Below are 23,303 nucleotides of genomic sequence, written 5' to 3'. Positions count from 1 at the left end.
TATTTTACTTCTCTGAGCCTTCATTTCTTTTTTAAAAAGAGGAGTAGTATTCTGATTTTATAGGTTTATTTTGAATATTTGATGAGATACATTTTTAAAGCTCCTAAAAGAATAACTGACAATTAGTAGGTGCTTAATAAATATTCATTTATCTCACTTTCTTTTCTTATCATTAGTCAGGGAACACACAAGTGCCAAAATCTTAGTGATATAAGTAAGGATAACAAACATGAGATATCACCAGACAGCCTTGAAATTAAGATAATTACTAAATATCTCAGGCAAAACTGCCTTAGTAATCTTCTGCTGGAAGATGGAGTTAAATCCTAGGATAGGGATGGCAAATGTGTTGTATGTTGTCCCAATCCTCCCTTCCATGCTCATGGCAGATACCACTAATCAATTACAGCACTCTTCCCTATCATGCCCAGATGAGGCTTCAAAGTCCTTTCCCACACAGCTTTCTCAGGCTTCCACTCACAGTCAGAGCTAGCACATGTATTGAGGCAAATTTACCTTCCCTATCATAGGTCATGGGCCACCTTACACCTGCAAATGAGGTTTATTTCAAAGATGATTAAGTGGGTTCCCTGGTGACTGGGGAGTGTGTGACCAGAGAAAAAGGCAGACCTCAAGGGTGCCCCAGATCTGTGCAATCTCATCTATGCTAAGCCAAGAATTTGTGCTTTCTGGTTAGTGCAGGGAATGCAGTGAGGGGAGTGAGTCAATGCCAAGCAAGAAATGAAAGAGCTGCCTGGTGCTCTCACGGTGTGTCTACCATCCCCAATTTCCAGAAAGTGCTGTCAGATTGTTTCCAAAAGCCAGATCATTTCTCTGATTTAAGGAACGTGAAACTAATGATTGCAGTGCTTCTCCCCTAAGGCAATAGGCAAAGGCTCTGATGAGAAAGCCCCCATGAAGCTCCAGTTCATGCTGAAAACTTGACGTTGGTGCCTGCAGGCTTGCCACAGCTGAGACCTTGTGAACAACAAGGTTACAGGACTGGTGCGGGTGGCTGGGATCCTCACCCACTGTGCCCATCAAAGGACAGCCAACATTTGTGCAAATGGAGGCTTCTGCTAAAACTCCTTATTGTTAATTAACCCCTTTGCAGGCCATGTTCACTTGATAGTGTAGCATTAGCTCCTGCTGGGCAGAGTTGTGATGGGGTTGAGCTGATTGCACAGCAAGAATAGGTTATAATTCTGATAACCTTTTTAAAAAGCCTTTTTACTGGGGACCTTAAATAAAATTGTAACTTACTACACTTGATCTTTCCCGTGTTTTGGGGGGGTTTTTTTTGTGTGTTTTTTTAAAGACTGAGTGCTTTTCTTTGAAAAAAAAAAAAAAATTTCAAGAATGGGAGCTGGGAAACAGAACTACCCCAAATGGATATGAAGGGTTGGTTTTGTTCAATTTTTTGTTGTTTGTTTGTTTTACCACTGAAACCTGCTACATTGTCCCTTCATTTTCCTTCCCAGTGTGGAAAAGTCAGCACAGTAGCTGAAATCACAAGGAGGTGAGGGGGTTAGAAAGCTGTGATGAGGCATGGACAGGCAACTCAAAAACAAAGGATGCAGGGCAGGAGCCAGTGAGACCTAGGTTAGGAAGGAGGTAAGATGTGGAGGTGGTGGGCAGAAGAGACAGCAATGTCATTGGGAGATTAAGTAAATAAGTAACTATATTGAAGATAGTAGGAGCCAAATCCTCATTACTAAAGTTGGTATTTATAAATACCAGAAGGGGAAATCTAGAAAATAATCCTGAGGGGTTGGATCAAAATAGGGGTATTGGTATGGACTTATGCTTTTATTATATGTATGTATAACATACACAGAGACTGATATAGAAATCATATAGCTGTATAAATACATACATATGTAACTAGACAGACATGAAAAATTTGTTTTTTTCCTAGCTCTGTGCACTGAATAGGCCTAAAAGCCATGATACCCCAGCAGCAATTAACATACTGATTAGCCAGATCTTGGCTTCTAAATAGTATCCTTTATTAAAAGAAACCAAGGATCCTTAGAAAAATGACTGATTCCAGGGCTGAAACAGGTAATATACAAGTTGCACTTGGAACATCTTCTTATGCCAGAAAATAAGGAAATGCTCAATGAACAACGGGGATATGTCAAAAGGACACAAGAACCAGCTTGAAAGGGTCAAATTGGCAGTAGTTTAAGCATGGAAAATAATATGCTATTTCTTATAGTAAAATACCAACTCATAAAAATAGAACCAGTGATGGAAATAGACACTCATCATGTGGAAACTTACATAAAGGCAGTTGATTCAGTCAATGGATGCTAAGACCAGAGTTGGAAGTTTGATAAGGAACAGGATATTGACTAATTTCAGAAATGAAAATATGTTCCCACAAAACACAAATAAGTTGCAAAAGGCAAAATGTTGAATCTAAGGAGGAGGGAGCTGGCAGAAAACATGGTCAAGCAATCGAGGTGAGCATCACCAGTGGTGATGGAAGAGGTGCCATGTGCCACTGGGTGTGAGGCACTGAGAAAAACAAAGCAGCATTTCTGTAGAATTACTGCCCAGAATGTATAACCTCAGTAAAACCATGATGAAACATCTGGTGGACCCGGCTTGGAGGTCATTCAACTGAATGAAGGACCTGTACTCTTCAAAGCTGTCAAGCACATGGAAGACAGGCATAGACACAGAAGCTGTAGCAGTTTGAAGGAATCCAAAGAAACATGACAATTAAATGAAACATAGGCTCATGGATAATATCCTGGAACACAAAGAAAAAGCAGAGATTTGGGGGCTCATTGGCAAAATTTGAATGGGGTCTGTGGACTGGACAGTATTATACTACTGTTGATAACCTGATATGAAGGATCATATGCTGATTCTATAGAAAAATGTCTTTATTTGGGGCAAATGCATACTAGAATGGGAAGGTGGTGATAACGCATCTTTTTTCACCTTCATCTCTAAAGGTTCAGAAAAACACGAACGCAGGTATAAGTAGAGAATGGGCAATGGAGCAAATGCAATAAAACATTACAACTGGATAATCTGGTGAAGGGAGTACAGGAGTTCTTGGTATTATTCTGGAAACTCTGAAATTACTTCGAAATAAATGAAAGAAACAATAATATATATTATATAATACACACATATATACACCTACACACATTCAGGGATCTGCAAATTAAAACTGCAATTAGATAACACTACACAACCATAAAAATGGCTAAAGATTGACAGCACCAAATGTTGGAGAGGATGTAGAGAAACTGGCTTCCCATGCACTGTTAGTAGGAGTGTAAAATGTTACAACCACTTTGGGAAGAGATCTGACAGTTTCTTACAAACCTAAAAGTATACCCTATGACCCAGCAATTCCATTCCTAGGTATTTTGCCAAGAGAAATGAAAATGTATGCCCATAAAAATACTTGTACAAGAATACTCAGAAGTTTTATTCATAATAAGCAAGAATCAGAACAAGCCAACATATCCATCAAAATAGGAAAATAGACTATGCTATGTTTATACAATCTAATACTACTCAATAATAAGAAGGAGCAAGGTACTAATATGATCAATAATGTGGGTGAATGGCAAAAACATTATGCTGAGTGGAATAAAGCTTATACAAAAGACATATTGTATCATTCCATTTATGTGATGTTCTAGAGCAGGTATGTATGGTAAGGGGGATATCAGAACAGTTGTTACCTGGGGGGATTGGTGTGGAGAGGCAGGGAGTACCCCAGCGGAGGAGCATGAGGATACTCTCAGGTATGGTAATGTTCTTTCTTGATGGAAGTTTAAGATATGTGCATTTCCTTGTGTATAAATTTTACTTCAAAAGGAAAGAAAAAGAATAAACAAATATTAAACTAGGGTTATTGATGCACATACTAAAGTTTTGAGGGGGAAGTGTACTGATGTCAGCAACTTGCTTTGAAATGCATCCTAAAGATGAAGTGGATCAATGGATGCAAGGGGAGATAAATAGATACGCAAAAAAAACTAGTATAGTGAAATGTTAACTGTAGAATCTAACTGATAGATACATGAGTATTCTCTGTAAATTTCTTTTATCTTTTCTGTGTGTTTGAAAATTCCCATAATAAAGTGTTGGGAAAAAATATACATTAAAAAAAAAACTTTGCTGTGGACTAGAAGGCGCAACCACTCAAGTGAAAACAGCATAATGCAAAGTAGTTGGTACAAGTGAAAGGCCTGGACAAAGTGCACTGGACGATTTCTCCCAAGTGTGTGTCCTAAGAGAAATGAGATGTAGGGACATCTATGGGTCATTTCTTCCATCAACCCTAATGTTAAAGATCACTCAGAATGACTACTCTTTTGACCATTGATCGATAGAATACTCTACACCACCAAATTGACCCAACCATTTTTACTCTGTCTTCTTCTGAAAGTGCTACCAGTCAACTAAATTGCATGAAGACAGCTTGTTTGAGGTAACAGAATGTTCTTTCATTTTTATACTAGATCAGCTGTTACCTACCGGGGAGTGTGCATCAGATTCAAGTGAATTACCTTTTAGTGTATTATAATGGTGATGCATAATATATCATACATAATGTTCTGCTACTTGCTTTTTGCTTATTATGTCCTTGGACATCTTCCCATGCCAATAATATAAATTAGGCCATTTGTAAAATGGAAATATGATAGTTATAAAAACTAATTTAGTTAATACTTATAAATAAGGTAGAACAATGTCTACCTTACATAACATAATAATTGCTTAACTAAGATTAGCTATTGTTATGTCATTGGAAAAGTGTTCCATAATTTGAATAATCCATTGATGGGCATGTAGACTGCTTTTAGTCTTCCCCTACTATAAGTAATATGGAATTGAATAACTTTATATGTAGTCTTGATATGTATAATGCTACTAGGATACATTTTTAGAAGTGGAACTACTAGATTATAGAGAATATACCTGTGCCCATCATGTATTTCAGCCAAAGCCCATTCTTCTATATCTGCTTTGTGACCATGGGGTGGGAATCAGTAAATGCCTTTTTCAGATTGCCTTGCCAACTGGCTTTTGATTTCTCCAAGGAAGATATTGCCAAATCAAGCTGAAAATTGGCTGTATCAATTTGTACTCCCACCAACAATATATGAAAGTTCTTCTTTCCCAAACTGTGGAGTTAAAAAAAAAAGTGTAGGACCCCATTCCAAGCCTACTGAGAATGGGGTGGGACCTGGACACAATGTATTTTCCAAAAGCACTATAAGTGATCCCAATGCACAGCCAGGTAAGAACCATTGTTCCAGAGCTTTGATTCTCAAAGTGTGATCCCCAGATGGGCAGTGTCAGCCCTGGGAGTTTGTTAGAAATGCATCATCTCAGAAGCTATATTTTAACAGGAGCCCCAGGAGATTTAAATGCACATTGAAGTTTGAGAAACACTGCTCTAGAAGGATACAACAACAGGTCTAGATTTTGTGGGGCCTAAAGCTTATATAATCTGGGGAGTTCTTTTTACCAAAAAATATACAAAATTACAAAGATTGAGTATAAATTTAATATTTACTTACAATGAAGTAATAAATCCTGATTAAATACGAATTTTTAAAAGCCGAAAAGTACCGCAAACATCACAAAATGCCAGAGGAAAAAAGGAAAAAACCCATTTACTCATGAGCTGCCTAACACACTTCTATATTTTCCTAAGTTTTTAGCTATCTCTTTGCATGATAAAAAAAAATATATGATCTTTCTATAGAGAGATGAGAATTAATTCAGTCAGCTAGAAATTTGTGTTTTATTCTTGGTAATCTAGAAAAGCGTTGTTTTTTTGTTCAACTTTCAACTCATTATAATATCATGTAAAATTTTTTAGAGTTTGGTCCAGTCAGGATAAGCTCCATCCAGTGTCTTTCATGGGAGCTGTAAGAGTAATGGCATTTCATGGTTCTCATCCAGTGGCTAATTTTAAATACCCTTGGAATCAAGGACACTCAGACATCCTTGTGCAGAGCATTACTTTCATGTTTCTTCTCCTCTTCTGTTCCGTGCCCCAGAGTGTTCCAATTCACATAAATTTCTTTACCTCTTCTGTTATTGTTTTACCTACATTTTGTTTGCTTTTGTGATTCTGGGTTTTTGTTTGTTTGTTGTCTTTATGAGTGTGACCATCAGAGTTTTTATCTTCTATTATGATACAAGAGAGTTCTCAACATTTTGAAGTTTCTGCTTGTCCCTAAAAGTTTCTTCTTTTTGTCAGGTCTTCAGTTTCCAGTATGTTCCAGCCTTCCCTTCACATTTAAGTTTTATAGTATGATCAACCACTCTGAAAATAAAAACAAAATTCATCTGAAATTAAGGCACAAACAAGAACAAGTAAAACACATTTTAGGCTGGGCGCGGTGGCTCACACCTATAATCCCAGCACTTTGGGAGGCTGAGGTGGGTGGATCATGAGGTCAGGAGTTCAAGACCAGCCTGACCAACATGGTGAATCCCTGTCTCTAGGAAAACTACAAAGATTAGCCAGGCGTGGTGGCAGGCACCTGTAATCCCAGCTACTTGGGATGCTGAGGCAGAAGAATCACTTAAACCCGGGTGGCAGAGGTTGCAGTGAGCCGAGATCGCACCACTGCACTCCAGCCTGGGTGACAGAGTGAGACTCCGTCTCAAAAAAAAAAAAAAGAAAAGAGACACATTTTAAAATTGCAAATATAATATATTGTATACAATTATATTATACAATATAATACAAATATATTGAGCTACATAATAGTAGGATCAAATTACCCTTATACTACATCTATTGCTACCATACTGATGAACATGGGAGTTCTGTCTCTAGAACCCTTGTTTCTTCAGGACTTCCTGTTTCATTGTGTCAAAATTGCATGCCATTTCACCTAAAACCACCAGAATTTGTCAAGAAAAGATGCATCAAATATACTAAGACATTTTGAGATACATAAAACCTGAAACAGCACACACAGAATGACTTTTCATCATATTATTAAAGATTTTTGTCCTTACAAACACAAGAATTCTGGTGGATTCTATTCTGAGCAATTACCATCAAAAAAATTAAGAATGTGTTTATAATTGTGCATGTTGCATTACTGCATATACTCCTGACAGAAGAATATTTTCATTTTGTTTAGTTATCATTGTGAACTGAGTCATCCATTTACCAATTTTGTATGTCTGATGATTGGGAGAATTTTCCACAGCTTTGCTTCTGGCTCTATCCATTTCAAATCTTGTTTCTTTTCCACTCCCCACATGCTTCTAGTGCCAGGTATTGTAGGACAAGTACCTACTCCCATAATACCCTGCACCTTCATGCCACAGTGCTGGGGGAACCTGCACAGTGGGCGGTAGAAGTATTCCTGGAAGCCATACCTATACTAGGATGGCTAGTAACAGTGTAACTGTATACAGAGTAGCTATAAACTACAAAAGATATACCCACCAACCCCAAATCAACACATCCCCAACTCAGTTTCCCTTCCAAAATCGACATAGCCCCAACTCCGTTCCAAAAATGCCTGCTGTCACTTTCAGGCCCACCTGCACCTGAAGATTTGTGATGAGGAGGAGGGAGTAAAAAGAGACAGCTGTCTTAACCAATTTCAGTAAAAAAATCTTACTTTTGAAACTTTGCAAAAATATGTGACCATGTAAAAGACATTGATGGGGCCTCTCACGGGGCTTTTGGAAGGAGCTGAGCAAGTAAAGAGCCCTGAAGCTTCCGCTTCATTAAAGTCACAGTAAATCTGTCTCTGCAGACGAGCATGTGGAATCAAAGTGATGGAGCAAATACCTTCAGAGATCATACACTACAACACTCGATGTAAAGATGGAGAAACCAGAGGCTCTCAGAGGTTATGGGACTTCCTCAGGATCACACAGCTGGTTAGTAACAAAATTGGGACTAAAATCTTGACTCCAAGTCCAGTGCTCCTTCACTAGAGTGCTTCCAGCTTTGTGGTTTTGCCTTTAAGGTCCTTAGACTTTGAGAGCTGCATTTATGCCCAATGTGTATTGAAGGAAATAAAATGTTAGAAGAGCTGTCACTCCAGATTTCATTTAGGCAAAGTACCAAATAAATACTTTTTATCCCTGTGATCAGTCTCACAGCCTCTCACAAAGTACTTGCCAACAGAGATATTTTGCTGATCCGAAGAATTTTACATAACAAGGAAAAAAATCCCTCCCATAAATCATAATGCATATGTTGATGAGATGTTGTTTGATACCAAAAAGGCATTCTCTACTTCAAAGAAGGAAGGGTTACTGCGTGCTAATACTAAATGCTAATGTTAGCCTATTACAAATGTTTCATGCTGTGGCACTATTCTGATTTGTGCTTTGAGATAAAGATTTAATATCCTACTCTTTAAATTACAGTATCTATTTGGTTTTTATGAGCTGCAGTATGTTCCTACACTAATATTTCAATTCAATCATTTCCACCCTGAAGATTTATTTGGTCTGACAATTCACACACACCACCTAATTAAAACAACTTAAATATGAGATATCTGGACCATATTCTGAGGTCTTCATTTATGCAACAATCACTTATTGAATGCCCCTGCTGTGCCAGGATCTGTGATAGAGGAAAAGGAGAAGCCTGTGATATTGAAGAGGAGATGCAAAGATGAATGAGACAAGCTGTTTGCCCTCAGGGAGCTCTTAGACCCATGGGAGAAATAGATACCTGGCCCAATCATCACCATGCAGGATGGTGGAGTCTGAGCACACAGAGGAGGGGGACAGGAATTCTGCCAGGGAGAGAGGAATTCAACAAGTCTTTGGAGAGCTGACACTTGAATTAATACTCAAAAGAAAATGTTTGGCTGGCGCGGTAGCTCACGCCTGTAACTCCCAACACTTTGGGAGGCCAAGGTGGATGGATCGTCTGAGGTTGGGAGTTCGAGACCAGCCTGACCAGCATGGAGAAACCCCATCTTTACTAAAAATACAAAACTTAGCCAGGCATGGTGTTGCACGCCTGTAATCCCAGCTACTCGGAAGTCTGAGGCAGGAGAATCGCTGGAACCCGGGAGGCGGAGTTTGCGGTGAGCCGTGATCACGCTATTGTACTCCAGCCTGGGCAAAAAGAGTGAAACTCCATCTCAAAAAAAGAAAAGAAAAGAAAAGAAAAGAAAATGTTTGCCAGAAAGACAAGAGGTAGGGCATTAGAAACAAAAGGACCAGCATGAACAAGGTCTTGGAGATACGAAGGAGAATATTTGGGTGATCACTTAAAGGTTATCTGGGAATACGTAGTGTGCCCAGGAGCTGGGAGTCTGGTAGTGGGAGAAAAGTGGCAATGCGGGAAATGTCAAAGCAGCCTGGGAATGCTTTTGTGCCATGCTATGGGGTCTGGACTTGCTTCTGTAGGAAAGGGTAAGCTTTTTTAGTCATAATCAGTTCTGCGTTTAGGAAAGCCAAGTACAGGAGGCATGGAGTTACAATGCTGCATGCAGCCAAGGTCCAGGCAAGAAATAAGGGCCTGAGCTATGAAAATCCCAGTGACTATGATGATAGCATCCGCTGGCAAAAGATCTCCAGCAGTATCTTCTGATAAGCATCTCATTGTTAAAGTCTGTAACTGGAAATGCTGCATAATAAGACTAAGTCTCCCCCCCTGTATTTTTCTTACAGCAAGCAGTTATTTACAACATAAAGCTCCAAGATCATTCCTAAAAGTAAGAGGTCGTCCCAAGATGACCTATAGTTGATCCCGTCCTCCTACTCCATGCATTCTAATGATTTCACATGCCATCCACTTTTTCTTTTTCTTTTTTGCAATCAGTGAGGCTGAATCAAGATGGGCCAATGAGTCTGATTTGTAGAGAAAGCAATAATATAAGAGGCTTGGGACCTAAGTATCAAAGCTCTTCCCTTCTAGGTCAAATGGGAAAACATGGAAATCCACCAGCCCAGTGGGAACCAAAAGTTAGTTTATGACTAGGCCAGCAAACATCCTATAAGCCTCCAAATCCAGTGTTCACTGGTATAAGCTACACTAGAGAATACAAGATTAAATGTTAGGATAAATGGTGCCTCTGTTCCCATTCCAAATCTCTGCCTTGGGACCTAAGCGTTCTGGCATGCCTATGATCAATGGGCCTGCGGAGCTAACTGCAAGTCCATTCACTTGACCATTGGAATGAATGAAGGCCGCAGGGTCAGGACAAAGGCAGGAGTTCCCGCCTCTTTCCCATGGGTATCCATGTTCTGGGGGCTCTCCCAAGACAGAGCGAAGGGAAAAAGAGCACATGGTTCCTGTGTCCAGGCAGTAAAGCTCAATGGGGAAGCCAAGTGCTCTGCCGTAGACACAGTTCTCCCTGTCAATCAAATGCGGCCAAGGAATGTTACAAATTCTGGCCAACCAGATTAGTCAGTTCCTTTCTATCAGGACATGCCAGTGAGAAGATGGAGAGAAGCAGAAATGTCTGTGGGGCAGACATGTTTGGTGGAAGGCAGGGGTTGCCAGAAAAAGTACAGAATGCTCAGTTAAATTTGGATCTCACATAAACAACAAATCATCTTGTAGTGTAAGCATATCCCTAATATTGCATGGGATATACTCACACTAAAAAAATTACTGTTTTCCTCAAATCCAATTAAACTGGTCATCTTACACTTTCATTTGACAACTCTAATGAAAGAATCATCCTCTGTGGCATAATCACTTCCCTACATGGGAATTGCAATCTCAGAATTCTAGAAATGGAGGAAAACATTAAAATCCCCTAGTCCATCAGCTTAAATTTATCCCTGATGAGAATGAGGAGACCAAAAAATTGCAGCAACTGCCCCAAAGTCACACTGCTAATTAATGACAGACTAAGGAATATAATATATTTCCAGACCGAGCACAGTCATGTCTGTAATCCCAGCACTTTGGGAGGCTGAGGTGAAAGGCTTGCTTGAGGCCAGGAATTCAAGACGAGCCTGAGCAACACAGGGATACCCCCGGCCCCACCATCTCTATAAAAAAAAAATTTAAAAAAATTAGCTGGGCACAGTGGCACTTTCCTATAATCCTAGGTACTCAGGAGAATGAGGTGGGAGGATGAGTTGAACCCAGGAGTTCAAGGCTGCAGCGAGCTATGATTGTGCCATTGCACTCCAGCCTGGGCAACAGAGCAAGACCCTGTCTCTATTTTTTTAAAAAATACATTTCCATTTGTAGTATTCTTTCCCCTCTATCACACTAAGCTCCCTTTGTTCCTTGGCTCAGTAGCTCCGGAATTACTTGAAAATTTTCCTAAGGGCAAAATGAATGATTTTTTGTTTTGTTTTTTTGGAGACAGAGTCTCGCTCTGTCGCCCAGGCTGGAGTGCAGTGGCACAATCTCTGCTCTCCACAAGCTCCGCCTCCCGGGTTCACACCATTCTCCTGCCTCAGCCTCCCGAGTAGCTGGGACTACAGGCGGCCGCCACCATGCCCAGCTAATTTTTTGTATTTTTAGTAGAGACGGGGTTTCACCATGTTAGCCAGGATGGTCTTGATCTCCTGACCTCGTGATCCGCCCACCTCAGCCTCCCAAAGTGCTGGGATTACAGGCGTGAGCCACCGCGCCCAGCCGAGTGGTTTTTTTAATATCTCCTCCCAATGCCACACACAATGCTTTATGAGCCCTGGCAGAGCAAATGACGCTGCAGAGCAGCCAGTCATGCGGCTAAATCACCGGGGTGACGGCCACCACTCTCCACTTGCACCCTCTGTGTTCTGTGCGTGTGAACCTGAGCTTTGGGGTTGCTGAGGGCTGGCACAGCTTTTAGCCAGGTGTGAAAATTGTCCTAGCCCCCCTGAGAGGCCATGAAGTATGACTCTTTTAAGAACACACAGCATTTTGGAAGGGTCCTCTCTACTGAGGTAACGGGTTCCAGGAAAACACAGCTGAGACCTGGGAGCTTGTGTGAAAGGCAGTCTCATCTCATCAGGAACTTCAGCTTCCCTCCCAGCAAACCTTGACCAGAGTTGCCAACAAAGAACCAGCTGAGCTTTTAAGATTCCTTTCTCTCCTTCCCCTTGCCTCCCTCTGGTGGACAAGCAGACAAGCAGTTAATACAGTGGACTTGAGGCGGTGAGGCGTTCTCCAGGGCAACGCAGACTGATAGACTGAGGTCTTCACCACACAGGCATTTGTCTGGCCGGCTCTTGACAAACTTGTGAGATAGAGTGATCTTCACAGCTCTCTGTCACTTCTCACAACTCAGGCCACTTTATCTTCTTGGTCTCCAGGACTCTGATCATCCTCCCTCCACCCCAGTCTCTTCCCACCTCCTTCCCCATGGCCCCAACCTCCTTCCACTGTAACCCAACCATGACTTAGCCTTCCTGGAGTCCCAGTGCCCCGGGCAAGTAACTTCTTACTCTTCCAGAGAAAAAGTTGCATCATTCCAATTAGAAGAAACTGCACGGTCTTTTGTCTTTCTTTCTTTTTCTTTTTTTTTTTTTTTTTTTTTTTTTTGAGATGGAGTCTCGCCCTGTCACCCAGGCTGGAATGCAGTGGCACAATCTCGACTCACTGCAACCTGTCTCCCAGGTTCAACCGATTCTGCTGCCTCAGTCTCCCGAGTAGCAGGGATTATAGGTGTGCACTACCACGCCCAGTTAATTTTTGTATTTTTAGTAGAGATGGGGTTTTGCCATGTTGACCAGGCTGGTCTCAAACTCCTGACCTCAAGTGATCCACCTGCCTCACCCTCCCAAAGTGCTGGGATTACAGGCATGAGCCACCATGCCCAGCCAACTGCACAGTCTAAGCATGAAGCTAGGCTACTTACTGATGATCATTTATTTAGTGCTTAGTAAGCATAAGGTTCTTTTGCTAAGAGCTTGATACATGTTTTCTTATTTACATTCATAATTTTCATAGCAAACCACTGAGGCAGATACCATTTTACAGATAAAGAAACTGAGGCTTGGGAACATTAAATAACTCAGGCAAGCTTTTAGCATAAGTTCTGGGACTAGGATTCAGACCTAGAAAATCTGGCTCTAAATTCTAGAAATCCCTGTCTAATAGGACTTTACAGTGATGAAAATGTTCTGTATTATCCAATATGATAGCCACTATCCACAAGTAGCTACTGCGCATTTGAAATGTGACTGCAACTGAGGAACTGATTTTTAAATTTTATTTCATTTTTATTAAATTTAATTTCAATAGTCACAGATGACCAATAGCATGGTCTAAAATTTTGGCCAGGCGCAGTGGCTCACACCTGCAATCCCAGCACTTTGGGAGGCCAAGGTGGGAGGATCACCTGAGGTCAGGAGTTCGAGACCACGCTGGCCAACATGGTGAAACCCCATCTGTACTAAAAATACAAAAATCAGCTGGGCTTGGTGGCAGGCACCTGTAATCCCAGCTACTCAGGAGGCTGAGGTAGGAGAATTGCCTGAACCTGGGAGGTGGAGGTTGTAGTGAGCCAAGATCACGCCATTGCACTTTAGCCTGAGTGACAGAGCAAGACACTATCTCAAAAATAAATAAATAAATAAATAAATAAATAAATAAAATATAGCCTTTGCGTTATCCCAGTCACTTACTCCCCCTCTTCCTTCCCCTACAAACACACACACTCACATGCACTTGCTGAGTAGGTGAGAGAAATATTTTGTTCACATCATTCCCTTGGCCTTCGCTCCACATAGATTTAAGGTAGACCCTGACCAGAAAATTGAGAGTTGACTTATATCCTGTTTGAAGCAATAAGGCAAGGGAAAGGGAATCGATGATATAAAAGACATAGGCTCTTATCCTTGCTCTGCTAGTGACAAGTCACATAATTTCTCTGGATCTCAGTTTCTGCCTCTGAACAGAGACAGAGCTGTACTCTATGAGCTCAGATATCACTTTCCAACTTTAATATTCTGTAGTTGGAAAGTGCCCTCAGAACCCCTTTCCAGTTCACGTTGAAAACAAGAGCTGCAGGTGGTAAATCTGGCACGAACAGTGACTACCTGGAGGAACAGTCAGCAAGCATGCTTGATTGTACACATCCAACACCCTGTAATGTATAGGGTTCTTTTTTTAGAACCCTAATCAGAGATCCATTTGCATAATTAACATCTTTAGGAATAATTGCAAATGACACATCTGTTCACCATCTCCCCCTCCTTGGCAAACTATGTGTTACAAACACAGTTCCTTTAGCTCTGTCAACACTTGGTGCCTGTCCTTTGCTTTAGTCACTTTCTACCTTGGAGTGATGATGACCTTGTATGACCTATCCCTGTGCAGTCCCATCCCTGTCAATGTTGCTCCAATTAGATCTGGACCCACTTACAACTATCTGCTTTGACTGGCCACAGGGCATGAGTTCTTAATCTAGGCTCAGCTCTCTAAACTAAGCATTCAGAGTATTCATGAAATTTTGGGTGAATATACTCGTCATGTGTGTTCTGGGGAGCAGGTTTGTGGCTTCCGGGAGTTTCAATGGGTGTCCATTACCCAAAAAAAATGGTTAAGAACCACATACTATATGATTCCGTTCACATGAACGTCCTGATTAGGGAAATATATGGAGACAGAAAGTAGATTAATGGCTACTAAAAACTGGGGAGATTAGGGATAGGAGAGTGGGGAGGTAGGTGATAGCTAAAGAATATGGGATTTCTTCTCGAGATAATGAAAATGTTCTAAAGTTGACTGTGGTGGTTATACATATCTGTGAATATTTTTTTAAAACCATTGAATTGTACACTTTTAAATAGTGAATTGCATGGTATGTGAATTATATCTCATTAAAACTGTAAAAAAAAAAAAAAAAAAAAAAAAGCTTAAAAGCCCTGCTTAGAAAAAAGGGCCACGATTTGCAGGTACCTACAGACAGTAAGGCTGGGTCCTCTCTGTTCCCGGAAAACCTTGAGTGGTACCAAACCTAGTTCTTTTTTGGAACTAAGGCCAGATTTACCTGAGTCCTCTCACTGGGGGAAGGCTGTCTAAGTCAGTGCGTCTCAAATTTTAATGAGCAGATGAGTTATTTGGTGATCTTATTAAAATGCAGTGGGCCCAAGATTCTCCTGGTGACCCAATGAACACACTGTGAGTAACAGAGCACTAAACCAAAAGTATGTTTGCATCCTCTTGCTTCCCCTGGATCTGCATGCCATCCAGATACTTACGACAACACAAAATTTCCTGAGATTTTTAGCCCTGGGCACCCTTTATTCTGGACCAGGGCTTCCTCTCCAACTAATTTCTCTGTTCTCCTGCTTTAGTGAACTAGGCTGAATAGCACAGAAATCTCAAGGACCCCCTTTCTCTTTCTCCCTTAAAATCTACGCCAGAGACAGGTGCAATCAGCTCATTTGTTTTATTGCCCCTCAGCTCTACACTGGCCCAGCTTAGCCAGAACAAGGGTACCTCCCCAGCAGGCACATCTAGCTCAAGTGTAACTTAGACAAAAATAAGTTATTCCATGCATGTGTCCTAAAGGTACAATTTCCTTTTTCATCTCCTCCAGGTTTCATATCCCCAGTAATGAATAAGGATGCGTGAGACCTTGATGCTTATTTTGAACCAAAGAGGTGTTCATCCAAAAGGAAAGACTGTGGGTGGTCTACATGAAACAAGTTGTCTCAAGAAAGAAAAAGAAGCCCTTCACTAGCCTTATTTAATTAGAACAACCATCAGAGATGCTATAGCTGGGATTGAGTGGCCACAATATTTTGCAACAACTCCCATCAAGAAGTGGAGTCTATTTCTCCATCTTGACTCTGGGCCAGCCTTCTGACTTGTTTTGACCAATTGAATGTGACAAGAATGTGGTTGTATGAGTTCCAAAGGCCTTGCAGCTTCCATCCTCTTTAAGTGCTGCCCTGAGACTCACCATGTAAGGAAGCCTTCCAGAGGATAAGAGGCTAAGAGGAGAACCAAGGCACCCCAGCCAACAGTCAATACCATCTGCCACACCTATGAATGAGGCCATCCTGGAAGCTCCAATTCAACACAGCCACATAAGTCAGCCCAGGTGAAAACAGCAGAGGAACCATTCAGCCAACCCACAGAACTGTGAAAAACAATGAATCACTATTAAGTCATTAAATTTCAGGGTGGTTTGTAACAAAACAGTAGATAATCAAGATAGACAGGATGGTGAACTAGATAACACCTAAGATCTCTTCAAACGTGATCCTGTGTGTTTTTGTTTTCTGTTTTGGGATGAAGTCTCACTATATTGCCCAGGCTGGAGTGCAGTGGTACAATCATGGTTCACTACAGTCCTGACCTCCCAGGTTCAAGCAAGTCTCCTGCCTCAGTCTCCCAAGTAGCTGGGATTGCAAGTGTGCACCACCATGCCTGGCTACTTTTTTTGTTATTATTTTGTAGAGACAAGGTTTCGCTGTATTGCCCAAGCTGATCTTGAACTCCTGGGCTCAGCAATCCTCCTGCTTTGGCCTCCCAAAGTGTTGGGATTACAAGCGTGAGCCACTACGTCCAGCCATGATTCCATGTTTTAAGAAATGTTCAGAGGGCTGGGCACACAGTGGCTCACACCTGTAATCCCAGCATTTTGGGAGGACAAGGTGGGCAGACTGCCTGAGCTCAGGAATTCGAGACCACCCCGGGCAACATGGTGAAACCTCATCTCTACTAAAATACCAAAAAATCAGCCGGGCATGGTGGCACATGCCTGTAATCCCAGCTACTCAGAAGGCTGAGGTGGGAGAATCACTTGAGTCAGGGAGGCAGAGGTTGCAGTGAGCCAAGATTGTACCACTGCACTCCAGCTTGGGTGACACAGTGAGACTCTGTCAAAAAAAAAAAAAGAAAAAGAAATGTTCAGAGGTTTGATTTAGCCCCAAACAAGCTATTTCTTCTTTACATGCACAGATCTGTTCTCCATTCAAAACAAGGCCGGTGTCTTCATGTGCTTTTGTTGCTGATCTGCCATGGGAGGAAAATAATGAATGTCCCCCAAAGGGCCTCTTTGTGTCTTTAGTGACTCTATTTAGCAGGCTGTCTCACCTGAACTGCAACAGGGATTTAGATATGTTTGAAGGTACAAGGGTTCAGTCCTATCTCTCCCTGGCCATGAAGCGCTCACTGCCTGGGGACCAAGTTGGGAGAGTACTGAGACACAGTGCCTAGGAGGAGAGACAGGAAATAGGGTGACAATAGCGAGAATGGAGTAACATTTTCCCCACCCCGACTCCAACCCTGTGGCAAAAAAATAATTTTGAATCTCAAAAACATGAGGAATTGTGCAGAAGCAGAAGGGAGGCTTTGAGCAAAGCTGGGTACATGTGTGCTGCTTTAGAGCCCGAGAGGAGAGCTAGAGAAAAGGTCCTGCTCCCCTTCTCACCCTATCCCAACCCTGCCATGCATACGGATAGCTCTGGCTTCCTAAGAAGGGAAGAATATGGATGTGCCTAATGGAGTCCTATTCTCACTGAGGGCCAACCCAGGGTACAGTCCCCTGACAAAGAAGCCAAGGCATCACACAAGCAAACGTGTTTCTCAGCACATGTGATGAGCCAACACCTTGGGGACCCCCTTGAAATAACTGGGGGGATGCCTCTGAGGGGAAGGTGGTGGAAGTTTAGCATAAGCCTATAGGGTTTAGAACCACTGTAAATGGAAGCATCAAAATGAGTGTGTCCAAATGTGTACTCACAAGCTGGTTACACCATGAAATAAAGATCTTTTTTCATTTCTATTTCTGATGGTCAGAGGTTTCTGTGACCTGTACCAGATACTCTGATATCCTCCAGGGGATTGGTACATTCCACCTTTTTTAAGACCTGGTTTTCTTCAGATTTTATGGGTGATTACAAAATGAAGCTACTTTCCCAACCTGGGCACATATTGCAACAAAGTCTGAAGATAAAGTTATGGAATGAAAGTCTGGAGCTCAGAAGGATAACTTAGGAGCTCTTACCCAGCTACTTGCCTTGTCTATTTATGGTGGAATAGTATAGAGATGGTAGTTCAGGCACTATTTTACCTCACGTAGGATACAGATTGCATTAGAGTCTTATTTCAAGAAAGGAAATACAACCAGAAAGATCATGGACCAGGTTACAGAAAACAAACATAATGTGCTTTACTGAACTAGTTTTTTTGTTACATCTTTTTGCTATTCGATTCCTACATCTTATTCCTTTTTGGTCTATCCTTTAGGGGGATGCTGTATAAACTATTTTTAAGTGCACAGTTTAACAATTTGATAATAGCTAGTAAAGTTGAAGAAAAGCCAATCTTGTAACCTAGCAATTCCACTCTTAAATATACACCCTGTAGAAAAAAACCTTACACCTGGGCCTGAAGAGATCTCACAAGTATTGCAGCATTGTTTATAGTAGGAAAAAACATGTTCATAACAGAGTAAAGTTAAATAAAGTTGAGGTTAGTCATATAAAGCAATTCAATGCAGCAGTTAAAACAAATGTACTAGACCTATTAGTATCAGCATGGATAAATCCCAACAAAAAATGTAAAAAAGTTGTAAAAGAATACATATAAAATATACCACATAGGTTAATATTAAAAACCTACCCCCAAAGAGTGCTGCATATTATTTCTGCATATATATAAGGTAATTTTAATGAACAAGAAAGATAAATTCTAACCTTATGATATCAGCTCCCTCTGGAAAGGAAGATAAATAAATAAAACAATGTGATAAAAGAATGGAGATTTAGCTATACTGCAACATTTTGTTTCAAAAGAAGGAAGGGAGGGAAGAAAAGAGCGAGAGAGGGAAAAAGGAAGAAAAAAAAGAGAACCAATGCTAATATGACTCTGGGTAGTCGGTACATGAGTGTAAATTATATTTTGCAGTTTTCCTGTATGTTCAAACTATTTCATTTTTTTTTTTTCTTAATTTAAAAACAATGGGGCCAGGCACAGTGACTCACACCTGTAATCCCACCACTTTGGGAGGCCGAGGCAGGAGGATCACTGGTCAGGAGTTTGAGACCAGCCTGGCCAACATGGTGAAACTCCATCTCTACTAAAAATATACAAATTAGCTGGGCGTGGTAGGACATGCCTGTAATCCCAGCTATTTGGGAGGGTGCCACTGTACTCCAACCTAGGCAACAGAGTAAGACTCTGTCTAAAAAAAAAAAAAAAAAAAAAAAGATGGACAGCTCGCCAGCAAAGGTATTTTACCGCCTCTTTGGTGGTGCCTATTCTATAGGAACTTCCTGGGTTTAGTGACTGAGACACAGGTAAGTATATTCTAGGATTATATGCTAATACTCACCTTCCCTCATCCCCACACAAACTACTATTCCTTGCTATTATATACATGCATCAGCTTGGTCTCTGCCAGATAACACTAGCCCCAGGAGACAGAATAAGAGGGAAAGGGGAAAAAACATGAAACCAAACCCTTGTAAGACATGAAGAAACACTTACTCTGTTACAGCCCACTTTGGAATGCTCTGTGTTTCTGTCACCTCGAGCATTCTGATTCATTCTGAGCATCTCCTCCAGATACAACTCATTTAGCCAGCCGACAGGAGGAACAATTACTGCTGGCTTAAAAGATCGGTTGATTTCTCTGGCGTCTATTTGCCTGCAGTTCTGGCTCTCTGACAAATCAAGTCAGATCAATTTGTACCCTAAAGAGTAAATGGGAGGATGTGATTATTTTCTGGTTCAATAGAAAAGCATTTCATTTCAAAGGGCTGCTGCATAGCATTTTTGAGAGTCACAAGGAATGAATCAGGTCCCCAGAGAACAAATGATGGGTTCTCAGGAGAACAGCTCTGGCTTCACTTCTCACCTATGCTTTAGGAACTGAGGCAGGATGTGGGGATGAACAGAAAGCACACTCCACTGAGAGAAGCCTCTGCACATCCATGTCTAAGGAATATTTTATTTGTCTCTTCAGAAGCAGTCTTCTAAAGTTAGAAAACATGCTAAAAATTCAGGAAGATGGACACCTAATTCTACTGGCGACCACATCAAGATCTAGAAAATCACTTCTGAAAAGGAACCGACAAGCAGAAATAAACTTCTGAACAAGAGGGAAACAGAGGTGAAAAAATCATAGTTTGTTCCTTGATACTCGGCTGCTCTTTACCAACAGATTTGTCTCTTGAGACACAGCACTGCAGGAGAGGCCGCAGGAGAAAAGCCTTGGTGGGTTCCAGGCTCCTTTTACTGAGGCTGCCCCTCTGGAATCTGCCTTCTCAGATGCCGTCTAACCACTGAACTCAATCTTCAGGGTCAGGTCCACCCCCATTCCTCTGCCTCACAGACATTACAGTTGATACGCAGGAGCTGGAAATAATGTCATGGAAACACATGGGCTTTGGGGACAGGCTGCTTGGGTTCATTCTCAGCTCTGTGGTTTATTAGTTTTAAGACCTCGACAAACCACTTAAGCTTCGATTTCCTCAGCTGTAAAACAAGAACAGACCTAGTACCTTCCTTACAGGGTGGTTATTAAAGGACATGATGGATACAAAGCTCTTAATGCAGCACCTGGTCCAGATTGAGCATTCCACAGATGTTCCTGATGATGGCTGTTATTGTCTTCTGCCCTCGAAATGTGATGCTATTTGGTTATTTGTGAAAGACCTGGAGATTTTTAAATTCAAATTTTAGTGAGAATATGTCCCCTGCATGAACATCGGATATATCTATGCTAATGGGCCTTGTCCTTAGAGGTGAACCAAAGGCTTTCTCTGAGTCATTCCCCTCTATCATGAAATTGGCATCCTTTCCTATACTGATCTCTATGGCAATCATATTACTCTTGCTCTCATCTCTACAACACTCTATATGAGGTAAATTTATTCACGAGCACCATAGTGCAGCAACGGCCAAGAAGTCAGAAGGCAAGAGTTCTGCCTTTTTCCATGGCAACAACCAGTTATGTGAGTGTAAGCGATTTATTTATCATTTCTGCCTTTTGATTTTTTCACCTATAAAGTGAGGATCATTTTTCATGCTCTATTTACTTCATCAGGCTATGAAAAACTGAAAAAGGGAAAATGAGGGAATAGACCAATGAAACAGAATAGAGACCCCAGAATAAATCCACACACTTGCAGCCAACTCATTTTCAACAAAGGTGGCAAGAACATCCCTTAGGGAAAGGACAGTCTCTTTAATAAATGGTGCTGGGAAAACTGAAAGGCACATGCAAAAGAATGAAACTAGATCCCCATCTTTCTCCATGTATACAAGTCAACTCAAAATGGATTAAAGGCTAAAATGTAAGACCTGAAACTATAAAACTACTAGAAGAAAACATTAGAGAAATGCTCCAGGACATTGGTCTGGGCAAAGATTTTTTGCATAAGACCTCAAAAGCACAGGCAACTAAAGCAAAAATAGACAAACGGGATTATATCAAGCTAAAAAGTTTCTGCCACAGCAAAGGAAACAGTCAACAAAGTGAAAAGACAACCCACAGAATGGAGAAAATATTTGCAAACAATCTCTCCTATAAAAGGTTAATAACCAGAATATTTAAGGCACTCAAACAAATCAGTAGCAAAATGCAAAAACAGATACTCTGATTTTAAAATGGTCAAACATTTCTCAAAAGAAGACATACAGACGGTGTTATAAGCAACAGAAAATGAACTAAGACAAAAAAAGGAAAAAAAATTTTTAAAGTGAAAAATAAGAAGACATACAAATAGCCAACAGGTATATGAAAAAATGCCCAACACTGTTAATCATCAGGGAAATGTAAATCAAAACCACAGTGAGATATCATCTTATCCCAATTAGAATGGCTATTACTGGCCGGGTGCGGTGGCTCACGCCTGTAATCCCAGCACTTTGGGAGGCCAAGGCGGGCGAATCACAAGGTCAGGAGATCGAGATCATGGTGAAACCCCATCTCTATTAAAAACACACACACAAAAAATAAGCCAGGCGCGGTGGCGGGAGCCTGTAGTCCCAGCTACTCAGGAGGCTGAGGCAGGAGAATGGCGTGAACCCGGAAGGCCAGAGCTTGCAGTGAGCCGAGATCACACCACTGCACTCCAGCCTGGGGGACAGAGCGAGAGACTCCGTCTCAAAAAAAAAAAAAATGGCTATTACTAAAAAAAAAAAAAAAAAAAAAAAAAAAACAGATGCTGGCAAGTGTGTGGAGAAAGGGGAATGCTCATACATTGTGAGTGGGAATGCAAATTAGTATGGTCGTTATGGAAAATGGTATGAAGGTTCCTCAAAAAATTAAAAATAGAATATATGATACAGTAATTTGACTGCTGGATACAATAGCAAAGATATAGAATCAGCCTTTGTGTCCATCAATGGATGAATGGAAAAAGAAAATGTGGTGTATATACACAATGGAATGTTATTCAGCCATTAAAAAAGAATGAGATCTTGTCATTTGCAGCAACATGGATGGAACTGGAAGATCTTATGTTACGGGAAATAAGCCAGGCACAGAAAGACAAATATTGCCTGTTCTCATTCACATGTGGGAGCTAAAAACTGGATCTCATGGAGATAGAGAGTAAAACTGTGGTTATGAGAAGTTGAGAAAGGAAGTAGGGAGAGGGGAACAAGAGAACCCGGTTAAGTGCACAGAAATAAAGTTAGATAGAAAAAATACGTTATAACACTAAATAGTACAATAGGGAAATTATAGTTAACAGTAATTTATTGTATATCTCAAAAAAGCTAAAAGAAAAACATTGTAATGTTCCCAACACAAAGAAAGAGAAATGAAGTGATGGATATCCCAATTACCCTGATTTGATCATTACACATTGTATACATATATCAAAATATCACATGTGCCCCAAAAATATGTACAACTATTATATATCAATAGAAATCAGGACATTAATATTGATATAATTTTTTCTTTTGAGACTGAGTCTCACTCTGTCGCCAGGCTGGAGTACAGTGGTGCGACCTTGGCTCACTACAACCTCTGCCTCCCGGGTTCAAGCAATTAACCTGCCTCAGCCTCCTGAGTGGCTAGGATCACAGGCATGCGCCACCACGCCCAGCTAATTTTTGGGCTTTTAGTAGAGACGGGTTTTTATCATGTTAGTCAGAATGGTCTCGATCTCTTGACCTCATGATCGGCCCACCTCGGCCTCCCAAAGTGCTGGGATTACAGGCGTGAGCCACCGCGCCCGGCCAATATTGATAGAATTTTTAAAAGAAGGCGAAGGTAATGTTGATTTGAAAAGGGTAAGGAGGAAATATAAGAGATCATTGTCGGTTGGTTATCTTTATTCTGACATCTGCAGGTCCTTGAAGGCATGAACACAGAAGAGTCTAAAATGATCCCACCCAGAATGTAGCAACAATGCCTATGTAATAGTGGTCTGACAAGCCTCCTATT

At 41.1% G+C, this 23,303-nt stretch overlaps 1 long non-coding RNA gene across 2 annotated transcripts; it reads right to left on the bottom strand.

Moving 5' to 3' along the window:
* Positions 1-6,140: 6,140 nt before the first annotated feature.
* On the bottom strand, positions 6,141-21,263 carry LOC108581607. 2 transcript variants are annotated; one of them, XR_001894051.2, is made up of 3 exons: positions 20,462-21,263; positions 19,388-19,593; positions 6,141-6,316 (listed from the first exon to the last, which is right to left on the bottom strand). It is a non-coding gene; the product is annotated as an uncharacterized LOC108581607 (long non-coding RNA). The 2 variants fall into 2 exon arrangements; XR_002516617.1 differs by having other exon boundaries at positions 19,388-21,263.
* Between the last annotated feature and the right edge of the window lie 2,040 nt (positions 21,264-23,303).

This window comes from Papio anubis, chromosome 14 (assembly GCF_008728515.1).
Source record: "Papio anubis isolate 15944 chromosome 14, Panubis1.0, whole genome shotgun sequence".
NCBI lineage: Eukaryota > Metazoa > Chordata > Mammalia > Primates > Cercopithecidae > Papio > Papio anubis.
This window is presented reverse-complemented; position numbering and strand designations above follow the sequence as displayed.